Consider the following 13,343-nt stretch of genomic DNA (forward strand, 5'->3'; position numbering starts at 1 on the left):
AAGACTGTAGTCAGTTGAAATTTATGTAAGCGCCCCTCCAAGCCGTGTGAGTTTAACAGTTTGCGGCCAAGATTTTTTTTTTCACGAGCGTGCGCGCGCACACACACACACACACACACACACACACGAGATATGCAAGGCAGAGTATGGATATTGTTTCAAAAGTTTGAATGTTTATTTGTTGTGATGTTACAAATAGCAATAAAAACATAGATCAATAAAAAGGCGTTCAAAAAAATCAAACTATGCCTAAAAATAAATCCTTACAAAGTCTTTTAAGTGTCCAGGTGTAGGCCTAGCCTAGCCTACTTCAATGTCCTTACTCCCGTGTCCATACTGTAAATACCATGGTGCAAAAAAGTGCAGTTGGCTAGTGACTCAACAAGGGTGGCAGCAACGCAGTCTGGTCTTGATTCAGAATTCACTCAGGACAAAGGCGGCATTCAAAAAATCTAAGTAGCCTAGGCTATGCCTAAAAATAAATCCTTGCAAAGTCTTTTAAGTGTCCAGGTGTAGGTCTAGCCTACTTCAATGTCCTTCTTACTCCTGTGTCCAGTATGGGCTAGTACAGTGCAGTATGTAGGCCTAAATCCCATGGTGCAAAAAGTGCAGTTGGCTAGTGACTGAAGGGTGACTACGCAGTCTGGTCTGTATTCAGAAGTCACTCAGGACAGAACGTGTTCTGCAGAGATCTGCGTGGTCTACGGAGGTACTCATTGATCCTGTCGACACACTTCTTCAACCCGATTGCACCACAGTCAGGAAACTTGCGCTGGACCGTAGACGTGATGGGCTGAGATGAAAAATTACATTCGTAAGGAGGCCAAACCAAAGGACAAAGCCGGACTGATAACGGCGATTCGGACATTTTGGACGTCCAAGCTCACACGGGAGCGCTGCAATAGGTAAGCTGTAGGCCAGTGTTTCCCAACCTTTTGTGTCTTATGTACTGTGGTGTCCCCTAAACCTCTTTGTTGTGCTATGAGTATCCCCTAATTCATAAAGACTAATTACACCCACTACTTCTGTTACAGGTACATTGATCACCTGGATACAGTCATCGACCAAATCATCGATCTAGGTGGTGAGCCCACTGGTAGGTGAAGGGAAACAGCGCACTACTGCACAAACAACAGGCCGAGTCGCAGGAGACACAGCGAAAGGGACGGAACGCAATTCTGGTTAAGCCGGGCAGAAAGGATGTTTTCTGCTGTCTTTATCTGCAGTGTAGCCTACAGTACATTAGGCAACTTGTAAAGGCTGCTGTGTAGGCATTGTCTACTAAAACTCTGTAGGCCTACTTGTGAAATAAATTTACACTCTTGCTGAAATTTCAAGTTTAGCCTACGTTTATTTGTTTATACACAGAATTAAAAATCAATACAATAAAAACAATATGAGGTAATAAAAGAGTACGTGTGTGCATCCGTTTTTTTTGTTCAACATTGTTCAGATGGTGCGGAGAACCAGGTAAAGACCACAAATGCCCAGACGCTAACCAGACATGGATACCAAATTATTTACATTTATTTATTATATTTTAGCCTACTAAATATTGAAAGAAGGAAAAGAAAAGACAGACACGTCGAGGCTACTGGTCGTAGCCTATTACAGCAAATCGAACATGCACTTTATGCACACATAGCAATACAGTAGTAAAAGGAATTCAACTTCGGAGAGCAGTGGGTTTCGTGGGTCCGGGGGATGGTGATGGCACGTTTGGTGTCTTTCCACCACCCCTGCACGGAGAGTGCATGGATGGAAAGCATATCCATAAAGCATCTGCATTCCTTCTGGAAGAATTAGGCTACAAAGAGCTGGTTACAATTTCAGTAGGCTATTATTTCCATAAAGGAATCGAATAGCCTAATTGTCATAACAAAAGTTGCAGTTTCAGTCAAATAGCTCATATTAAGTGGAGGACGAGTAATATTTCATAAGCATATTTTAGTTCATATATTATGTAATTCATTCTGCAAAAATGAGTATATTTTTCTCTCAAAAAATGACATTGGTTTCAATGAGGGCACTCTTGTTCTGGCAGGGACTCGCTTTTCGGCACGACACTGGCTGTGCCAAACATTGTTTAAAAGTTTTTATCAAATTTTGGTCGGCACACAAGGTTTTGGACATACTAATTTCTAGTGGCACCTGGGCTGCGTTTGGTGCATTGATCAGTCATGTTGTATAGCGAAAAAGACAGCCTGGGTGAGAGGATGAGATCTTCCTCGGCTGGCGAGCGCTCAGCATGTGTGCCCGCGCGTTATCTTCTCTCCCAAGACCCGACAGTTGCTTATAAGTCAATTTGAGCACGAAAGCAGCAAAGACAATGTGATATTTCATTCAAATAGGGCCTACACACTCCAAATAAAACATTGGTCGGAGGGATTTTCAACCGGACCGCAGCGCGAGCAGACAGTCAGTGTGAAAAGCCAACTCTACCGGGAAAATCGCCGCTCGCTTACCATCAGTGCGCGAGCCCTGAAAATCGCAGCTCGCTTACCATCAGTGCGCGAGCTCTCGAAACAGTGAAGTGGCATATCGCAACAGCACATGCGGATCAGCCATATCATATGCAACAAAGTCGCCAACAAAGCGAGGATTTAACGTTTAATAGGCCTATGCCAACGTTGTGTGAATACGGGAATTGGACAGCCATGCACTGTCCTTTCAATAGGTATAGTAGAATAATAGGTAGGCCTATAAGACCGCTTCGGTTTCTTTTCACCTCATGGGGAAAGCATAATTTCCATGCACTGCACGAAACTACTAAGCATAAAGTTAGCGATCAAACAAAAAATATTGGTTGTTGTCATTACAGCATTTAATAGCCTATGCTATGGTTGTTGTTTAAAATAGCCATTGGATTGCCAACCGTCCCTTGTATTAAGAAACAAACGGATATGAGCTGACATGGGACTCAATGTCGTTCAAATGCAGGGAATTGCATCGTTTTTTTCCCTTTTGTATTCGTTTGCGTAATTATAGTTTTTCTGTGCGTTCCGGGACCTCTGTCCAACTCACCGTCTCTGTGATGTCATGTGTTTTTTGCGTTCCGGTACCTTGTGATTTACAAATTAAGCATTGATTACGGAAGTGTAGGTTAGGTTATCGCCCCAGCTGTTGGCGATGTAAGATAAATAGCCAACGCTTAAACACTCAAACGCGGCGCTGTAGGTTACTGCAGTGAGGTTTAGGCCCCCTATTGCACTCTCCATAATTTTTACCAAATGAAAAAAGTATCCACATCCAGATAACAAGTTTGAAGTTGCAATATTAGACGTTTCAAATCTTGCGATGCGAGAATCGGTATCGGGGCTTGTGGCTTCAATTTACGTCTACACATAGGCTAGAGCTTGCACATTAATAGCAATTCATCCGATCATCATAAAAAAAAGAAAAGAAAATTCATTTATTTCTTTTATTCATTTATTCTTTTTATGACTCTTCTTACTTCCTGGAGGTGTTCTCACACAATTTAATTAGGCATGTCGTTATCCGCTGAATCGGTGCGTGCTGGTGAATATGAGCATATTAATATGCCGTCAACATTGTCTAAAATATTCCATATGGTAATAAATGTTGCCAACACATTTGCGCTTCTTCACCACTCTGTGCTATGGTTATCTGATATGAACAAGAGAGAGTGTGTATGTGTATGTGTATGTGTGCGCGCCCGTGTGTGCGTGTGAGTGAATGGGTATTGAGCGAGCGCTCCCAAGTGCCACCCGGCGGTTGTTTGGGTACACTGCAGCTAGGCCCGGTACGTACCGAGGTGGATGACGTGGCATTACCTCGGTAAAGGGTGTGCATTGTAGGGGGACCGACTGTAAAGGATGCACCCGGTGGAAATGTTGGTTCAACTCTTCTGTAAATGGTGACTTCTGGGAGGGGTCTTGGTAGATCTGCCTTCAAGTGTCTCTCCTTTGACTAAATGGATCTTGGCACCCTCCGCTCCACTTCCTGTTCAAATCCAGAGTTGATTTCTTGAATCATTATTCCAGCTGCACTGTTCACAATGTTGGGCCCATGTACATTGGTAAGGATTTTGTTGAGGAGTGAGGTATGTGGACATGTCATCAATGGCCATTGTCATTGCCGTCTCTATCTCCAAGCCAAAGGTGTACGATTCACAGTGCCCCAGCATATTAAGTATGGTTGTACGCTGTTTCCTTCGGTAGAGATGGCGAATAGTACTAGAAAGAAGAATGTGCTTTGTAACTTCCACTCACCATTTGTTGCAGCACGGCACATGTCTTGACCAATTGAGAGTATGAGCCTGCAGGTTTTGTCCTCTACAGCCTCAGGTGCACCAGTAAAAACAAGAGCAAGGAACCTAACAAGCTCATCTGGTAGTATGTCAGGGTTCATATCCAAATCGTTCACTTCTGGAGGCCATGGTATTTCTTTGGACTCTCTGTATGATTTTTTAATAAGGGCACGCATATGGAGAGCCACTTCTGCATACTTGTCAACAGACCCAAGCTTGTAGGAATATGCCACTGCCTCAGCTACTGTAATGTCCTTGGAGTAAATAAGATAGGAAGACACACAGCCTTTATCACTTACTTTGGTGAAACCAATTTGAATTTTGCAGGCGCCACATTAGTTTTTCACTTCTGTAATTTGGATTTGGATAGCTGCTTCTCTCCAGCCTGGTTTTCACCAGACGGTGTATGTGTAGCTTCGGTGCCCCCTGGTGGAGCAGAGCTACACACACTACCGTCTGGTACACAGCCATAGAGCACGCTCCGTCTCCAACCAGAAAATAGGCTGAGAATTTATTGCTTCAAAATCAACGGTAACTCAAATTGAGGAGTCACAAGACAGATTAGAGACTATATTGACTCTTTAAAGATTAACAGGAAGGTTTTTGAAGGAATTTGTTGGTGAGGAGGCCGTGCCGAAGCAATAAATTCTCAGCCTATTTTCTGGTTGGAGACGGAGCGTGCTCTAAGGCTGTGTACCAGACGTTAGTGTGTGTAGCTCTGCTCCACCAGGGGGTGCCGAAGCTACACACACACCGTCTGGTGTGAACCAGGCTAGCTTCTCTCCAGTTGTTCAATGTAAAGTAGTCGTAATGATGAAAGCAGCATGATGTTTTTTTGGTCAATAACATTCTCAATGAGGACCTGCAATACAAAATCAAAAGCATCCTTGTGTGCTGCAGTCAGATGGGCTTGCTCTGTGTCTTCACTCTGTCTTCGTTTCTGTTGCAAATGGTTTCTTTAAGTGATACAAAATCTGTCACGACATGAGTAGAGTAGATTAGAGTAGAGTAACTTTATTGATCCTCTGGGGGAAATTCAGGTATCCAGTAGCTTACATACATACACAAATACACAAATGCCCACATGGACATTTCAAGACAAAAATAAGACAGGAATAGTCAGGGAGGGGAAAATAAAATAAAATAGTAAAGATAAAAAAATGTAAAAAAGGCAATTATGCAAAAAGACATTATGTGAGTTGGGTTAGACCAATGCAGAAAACATACTCTGTCATTTAAGGTAGACAATCTTAACATGACCTGGAACAAGTGTTGATGGATACATCTATGATATAGTATAGTATGTAGAGGTAGGCAGTGTACAGAGTATGATAGGGGTGGGAAATTCTCACAATGTCACGGTAAAGTACAGGTAAGTGTATTGGGCACAAAACATACACACACACAAAGAGGTTCCCCACGTATTGGGCCAGCTCCAACAGATCACAGTCTTTGCGTGTGGTAAGCGGAAAAATCAAGTATGTCCAGTGGTCAAGAGTCAAAAGTTCCTTGCAGTAAGTGCAGTGATTGGACAGCACGCACACACGCACACACACACACACACACACACACACACACACACACACGCACACACACACACACACACGCATCTCAAGCAGTCCAGTCCCCTGTTATAATGTCCTTCTTTGTGTTGTTAAACAGCTGAATTGCCCATGGGACAAAGGATTTTATTAGTCTGTCAGTCCTGCAGGTGAAAGCACGGAGTCTGTGGCTGAACAGACTCAGTTGGTTAGTGAAGGTGGCGTTAAAGGGACACTCCACCCATTTTGCATTAGGCTTTCCATTGATAGACACCCAGTCATACTTTTGAATGGTCTTTCAAAAATCTCTCAATTCCCCCTGAGATTGGAGAAATCCACATTCATCTCTTAACACTTCCTATGTCAATGATGTAAAAATGGTCATTTTGCATCATCGACATAGGAAGTGTAAGAGAGGTGGATTTCTGTTGAGACTACAAGCCTTTTTCCCACCTTTTCAACCCCGCCCATAGGGGGTTGGACCTAATGCTCTAACAGACCTATCACAGATCAGTGTCCCAGTGCTTTTGAAATCACTGGCATTGAGGCTCCAGTAAGCAGTGTTGCCAGATTGGGCTGTTTCCCACCCAATTGGGCTGCTTGGGATGGCCGTCTGAGGGTAAAAATGGCATTTTACAGGAAAACTCGCCCAATCTTTCCCATCGACATCAATAGAATTGGGCGGGATTTAGTGCTTCCAGGTGGGTTTTGAGCATTTTTTGCTGGAAATCATCAGCCTCATCTGGCAACACTGCCAGTAAGTCACTGGTATAGCTGGAAAGGAGAAGCTGGAGCACACTGCAGCTTAGTTTTCAAGACTTTATTTTGTGCACACACCCGACCAACGTTTCGGTGTTGCTACACCTTCTTCAGAGTCAAATGATAGCAAGAGAGAGACACACATTTCACGACTTGACATTCACAGGTGATCCCACTTGGTTTGGCTAAATTGGTCTCATCTCATTGCAGGTAATTGACCCCACCCCCCAACACCAGGACAAGATTGTAGACAATTAGACAGAGAGGCTTTGTGGAAAGGCATTTTGGATTCATACTCTAAATTCAGTGGAGCCTCAGGGCATAAATGAGGAACAAAATATGTCTTGCTCTCTGTAACAAATTGTTCCAGCATCACGGCTGTGGTCTTCTAATAATTGTAGCTGTGGTTTTATTGACAATGTTCTTTGTGTATTGTTTTTTTCACTTTTTTATTTTGTTTTGGGAAGTTGGCAAGCTGTCTAATTGTCTACAATCTTGTCCTGGTGTTGGGGGGTGGGGTCAATTACCTGCAATGAGATCAGACCAATTTAGCCAAACCAAGTAGGATCACCTGTGAATGTCAAGTCTTGAAATGTGTGTCTCTCTTGCTATCATTTGACTCTGAAGAAGGTGTAGCAACACAGAAACGTTGGTCGCGTGTTCTTCCTTTCAAGTCTTGAAAACTAAGCTGCAGTGTGCTCCAGCTTCTCCTTTCCAGTGATGTCTGTCCCACTGTGATGCACCTGCAAGCAGGGTTGCCAGATGAGGCTGATGATTTCCAGCCCAAAAACTGCTCAAAACCAGCCTAGAAGCTCAAAATCCCGCCCAATTCTATTGATTTCTATGGCTAAAATTGGGCTGGTTTTTCTGCTAAATGCCATTTTTACCCGCACACGACCATCCTAAGCAGCCCAATTGGGCAGGAAACAGCCCAATCTGGCAACACTGCCTGCAAGCTGAGGGAGGGATGATGCATAGAGTCCCAAATAACTGGGTGTGGCCTGTGGAACTTGAGCATTGCCGTGCATTATGGGGATTGTTGTCACAAATCCACAAGCACTAAAAAGTCATTTTCTGCCTTTTCTTGGCCAAGAAGGCACCAAATTAGAAATGTATGTTACTATTCTACTATACATATGACCCACTTTCAGTAACATATTCATGTCTCCACCGGTGGAATGCCCCTTTAAAGATAGTGAAAACTCCTGCATGGCTCTGTATTAGCCAACAGGCAACTCTCCGGCTACATGCTCCGAGTACGAAAGGCCGTGGTGGCAAGCGCATTCTGATCAGGCTGCTGCATCCGTGTCAGACTTAAATTCTAAATTAAGTGTAGTATGCTATAGGCCTATTTTAAGAGAGAAAAAATAATGCAAGCATGTATTCTGTATATTAACAGATGATCCATATTTAAATAATAAAAAATAAATATCTAAATAAATAAATTAATTAAAAAAACAGTGCCCATTATAGGCTGGCACCGCAGGTCCACACCAGGGCACGTGCCCGGGTAAAAATGCTCTAACGACGCCGATGCTCACACACACACACACACACAACACACGCACACGGAAACACACACCAAAATATAAAGTGTAAAGTGTCCACATTGTTCATATGTGCCTTAGCTGAGTGGCACATAGAAGTAGGGTGGCCATCGGTCTGTTTTTACGACCTGTTCACGACATCCGTGTGTCCCTCTCTTTGTCTTTCCTCTCCTCCCAGCCTTTTGCTTATGGCCTCGAGATGCGAGGTAACGTCAAAGACGCAAATCAGACCTTGACAGTCGGTCGCGTTTCCGATATCTGCAGCCGCCATGTTACTCCAGATTTAACTCCAGATTTCGCACAGCAAATTAACTGTTTTGCTGTCGCCTTATGTCGGGGAAATCTCCGTGCAATTACTGTTAATTGCGGTCCATAACCCTATGAAGTGCATTAACTGATTGTAAAGTTAAATAAGGTAACTATATTGTCTACTGTCTGTTTCCTATTTTTTCCTGCCCTGGTGGCAATGCATAGTGCAACTAAGTTTGTCCGCCAAATTCCTTTACAACGAGGGCTCTCACAACTTTACAAACAGGGCAAAGAAAGCATCTTTCTGCACGGGCGCTCTGTCTGTATTTTGAGCTTGTGTTGTTGCTATGGTTATCCAGCGTCTGCATGAAAAAAAAGGGTTGTCAGAAGCGGTTTGCCTCTCATTTTACGCGCCGCGCTGCATTTGGAAAATAGAACTCGAGCGTATTTTTCACGCCGGCGACCGGCGGTGTCTCATTCAAATGAATGGCTATGGGGAGGGTTTTGAATAGGACTGGCCGCGCACGCCGATGCTGTCAGTGTGAAAGGCAGAGAAAAACACGCCGGCCAAAACTAAGCAGAAAGACCGCGTTCGTCCCGGGACCGTTCCGTTCCGCCTTGGTATGTTTTGGCCCTTATGGAAGATGTGTTGCAGTGGCTCAGCTAGCTCTTCTGCACAGGTCTTGAGGAGTTTGGCGCTGACCCCATCAGGTCCGTTGGCCTTCGGCTTAAAGGAGAAGTCCACTTTTTTGAACATTAAAACATTGCAGACCACTCAGAAAATGGACTTAGAGTCCCCCCTCACCGTTTATTTCATGTTTGCTGCAGTCTCTGTTATTTGACTGATTTGGATTTTATCTCAACCAGCTTTAGAATGGCCGTCTATGGGCACCTGCAACTCTGTTCTTAAAATCACCTTAAACACTTGTTTTCGAAAGTCTACAGCTCACAAAGTGGTTAGGGGTGTTCACTAGCAGTCCCTAACAAGTTTCAAGGTGAAATATGGCTTCTGTCATTTTTTATTTGCCATTTTGTGAAAGTGAAACTCAATTTACAAATTGCTACATAAAACACACAAAACACGACAGATACCATATTTCGATACAAAAATTGTTAAGGAACACCAGTGAATACTGCTGAACAATTGGTGAGTTGCATTTTCTTGAAAATAAATGTTAACGGTGATTTTAAGAACAGAGTTGCAGGTGTCCATAGACGGCCATTCTAAAGCTGGTTGAGATAAAATCCAAATCAGCCAAATAACAGAGACTGCAGCAAACATGAAATAAACGGTGAGGGGGACTCTAAAACATTGCAGACCACTCAGAAAATGGCCTTAATGTTCAAAAAAGTGGAATTCTCCTTTAAGCCTTCGCAGTGTGCTCCTGATGGTGGGGGGTGGCTACTCCGTTTGCAGTGGGGGAGGGGTGGGGAGATGTTGGTTGAGAGTGTGTCCAGGGTAGGAGGAGTGGTTTGCTAGTGTGAGCGGGGGAGGAGGGGTGGGTTGTGAGTGTGACCCAACTTCCATCGGTGTTGGTGTGTTAGTGCAGGTTACTTCAGAGGAGGTGGGAGAAGGAGGAGGGAAGTCCAGTGAGAAAGCTGAGGGGAGAGGGGGGGTGGGAGAGGAGGAGGGAGGAGGAGGAGGGAGGTCCAGTGTCAATGCTGGGGGAAGAGGGGGGATGGGAGAGGTGCAGGGGACTTCAAAGGAGGTAGGAGGAGGAGGAGGGAGGTCCAGTGTGAGTGCTGGAGGCCGAGCGGGGATGGGTGAGGTGTGGGCTGCACAGACCAAAGGTGTTGAAGTCTTCAGTGGTGGGAGCGTGGGGAGGGGGGCACCGCGTGGCAGGAGTTGTGCCGCTAGCCGCGCAGTCTTCAGATGGGCAATTAAATCGGTTGTAGAACAGATTAAGCTCATCTGCTCTGTCTTTGTTGCCCTCAGCCCCTCCACTCTTTGCTCCAAATCCCGTCATCGCTCTGATGCCCTGCCATAACTCCCTTGGGTTGCTTTCCATATTCCTCTCCACTTTCCTCCCATACGCCTCCTAAGCAGCCCCCAGTTCTCTCTTCAGCTCTCTCTCAGCTCCTCAGCGTTGCCCTTCTTGAAGGCCTTCTTCTTGTGTTTCAGGAGTTCTCTCACCCTCCTAGTCACCAAGGGGTTATTGTTGGGGAAGCAGCGCACAGTCTTGGTTGGGACTGCGACATGCATACAAAAATTGAGGTAGTCAGCTGTGCAATCAGTGATCTTCTCTAAGTTCTCACTATCCTGCAGTACACTCCAGTGTGTGGACTGAAGGCAGTCTCTCAGAGCCTCTTCTGCCTCAGGAGTCCACACTCTGACAGCGCGTGTTGTGATGGGCTGCACACAACACGCTATAAACAGGCTGTAGCTGTATGATGTAGTGGTCAGAGGAGCCCAGTGGGGGAAGGGGGGAAGCGTTGTATGCGTCTCCCACGTTTGTGTATAGTTGATCAATTGTCCTTTTTTTTCTTTTAGAGCAGGTCACATGCTGATAAAAGTTTGTCAGTGTGTTGTTAAGAGTGACATGGTTGAAGTTGCCCGAAATTGCAAAAAAGGCGTCTGTGTGCTGTGTTTGCAGCCTAGCAACGGTAGCGTGGATGATGTTGTACGCTGTGTCTGGGAGAGCCTGCGGCGGAATGTAGACGCAGATCACAATGGCGTGCGTGAATTCCCTTGGCAAATAATACGGCCACAAACTCACAGCAACCAGTTCCAGATCCTTACTGCAAAACGTCTCCTTCACAGTAACATGTCCTCGGTTACAATATCTCTCATTGATGTAGACCAACAGTCCCCCACCTCTCTTCTTTCCCGCGAGTTTTGTATCACGGTCCAGTCTTACCATACTGAAGCCGGGCAGTACCGAGTACAGATGCACCAGGGGATTAAGTGTACCCAGAGTAGGGATGCAAATTATGGATTAATTCATTAATTGTTAGTTGATTGCCTTATCGATCGACTTGCGATTAATTGATAAGTGGCACCCCCCCCCCAAAAAAAATCTCAAATTTTCTTGAAAAAAAAAACCCTACTAAATCTCAATTTTAATACAAAATTGAGATAAAATTTAAATTAATTAACTATTCACACCCCTCTTCACACACACTCTTCACATGTCCATTTCACCTGGGTCTCTTGTAAGTTGAATTGTCAATTAATTGTGATGAATGTTTTGTTAATCGATTAATGTATTGATCGATTAAAGTCGATTAATCGATTAATCATGCCCAGTGATAGGATACTCTTTGGTGAACTCTGTTGAGAATCCAATCACTGTGCGTGACTAATTAGGCCGACACACTGCCAAGTCTCATACACTTGACATTGTGAAGTGGCCTATGTCAATGGAGATCTGCGCATGTGTCAAAAGCTCCATGAGCTGCCATTGTTGTGTAAAAAGTAGAACACACTGAGGTCAATGGGATCAGGCTAACTCTTACTTCTGTGGCTCTGGGTGCACCTACAGTATGGACAGCAGACCCAAGGGTAGGTGAACCATGTGAGGTTATGTTGATCATTTAGCTTAGTATTATTTTTATTTTTAGGATGCTACACAGTATGCTACACGGATCCATTGACTTTCACTAGCTTAGCGACATACTCCCTCTTTTAACTTGTCTTAAAACAAAACAACGTTTGGAAAAAACATGGAAAATAAGACACTTAACCACCTTTATAAACTCCAGCCAACGATTTTAACTGTATTAAGCCCCAAAATAGTGGCATACCCCTTTAAGTATAAAATACTTAATAAAGGCTTTTTACTTTTGAAGAGAGTGCCTTGGTATTTTTTCTTTTTCAAAGGCGAATCTAAATCTTAATCTTAATATCAAGTGGAGGAGCACAAGAGACTATATATTCTACTCTTTATAGTGTTTCATTAACCCATTGATGCCTGAGGTTGCGTTGCTCGGTAGTTAGGAAGAAAGAAGTGGCTCATTTGACGAGGTTAGGTCGCACGAAGCACGGGCAACTTATTTAATGAAGAGCTCACACAGTCCGTAGCCGGACGAAGGTTAGTCAAGGAAGTAGCTTGTTCTCAACTCGAGGACAGAGCAGGCTGGTCGAGAGGACCAATCAGAGACCTATTTTCTCTCCTTCCTGCCCTTCACTCCGTTGCCGTCTGCATCATTCACTGCGTTGAGTCACAATTTTGGGGAGGTGCCCCAGAGTACCTGTGTGTTGGGGGGGGGGGGACTCCGTTAACTGCGCGGCTCACTGCATCACGACGCAGGGAACTTGGTCTCGAGGCATAAATCACCCTTTAGGCGTCAATGGGTTAACATGTCTTTTTCCCTGTGTGTGTGTGTGTAGCCTGTAGGTGGGGGCATGGATGTGTTTGAGGGGCGGCCCAATCTGACCGCGTGTCGAGATCGTGTGCGTCAGGAGGTCGGACCAGCACTGTTCGACGAGGCACACAAGGGAATTCTGGAATCCCAGGAGATGGTTAAGGGCCTCGACGCATCCAAGATGAAGGCCTACAAACCACGCATCCTGGCGTGGTTATTCTGAAGTGCTTAACGTTTTTGTGTGATGGATGCCTTCAAGTAATGTACATATACTGCACATATTTGTTTTAGCATGCACGCAAGTCTCCCTTTTCATTGCACATGTTATGCTGTGTGTTCATTAATTAAAAGTTGGAAGAAAGAGATGGAACAATTAACCTTTCACAGTCTGATAGCGCTCCATTTAACTCGCGGGAAATCTCATGTTTTCAAGTCGGTTTTAGCAAGATATTATGGTCATATTATTATTAAAATATTGGAAATTGTGCCTGGGGTATTTGAGACAAAAGTGCAAGTTTCCCAGCGTGGTAACAGGAGTAATTCACGTCATGTCATTTCTTTGTGGAAAAAAAAAAGTCATGACTTTGGAATCTGATGTCTCCCACACTAATAATATAGTTTTAGCTGCATGCCGATTGAATTTCGTTTCATTTCAAGGTGTAATTTGTGAAA

At 44.4% G+C, this 13,343-nt stretch overlaps 1 long non-coding RNA gene across 1 annotated transcript; it reads left to right on the forward strand.

The window, feature by feature from the left end:
- Positions 1-805: 805 nt before the first annotated feature.
- LOC134447411 (uncharacterized) lies at positions 806-1,337 on the forward strand. Its single transcript, XR_010034600.1, has 2 exons — positions 806-905; positions 1,035-1,337. It is a non-coding gene; the product is annotated as an uncharacterized LOC134447411 (long non-coding RNA).
- The last annotated feature ends 12,006 nt before the right edge of the window (positions 1,338-13,343 follow it).

Source organism: Engraulis encrasicolus, chromosome 4 (assembly GCF_034702125.1).
Source record: "Engraulis encrasicolus isolate BLACKSEA-1 chromosome 4, IST_EnEncr_1.0, whole genome shotgun sequence".
NCBI lineage: Eukaryota > Metazoa > Chordata > Actinopteri > Clupeiformes > Engraulidae > Engraulis > Engraulis encrasicolus.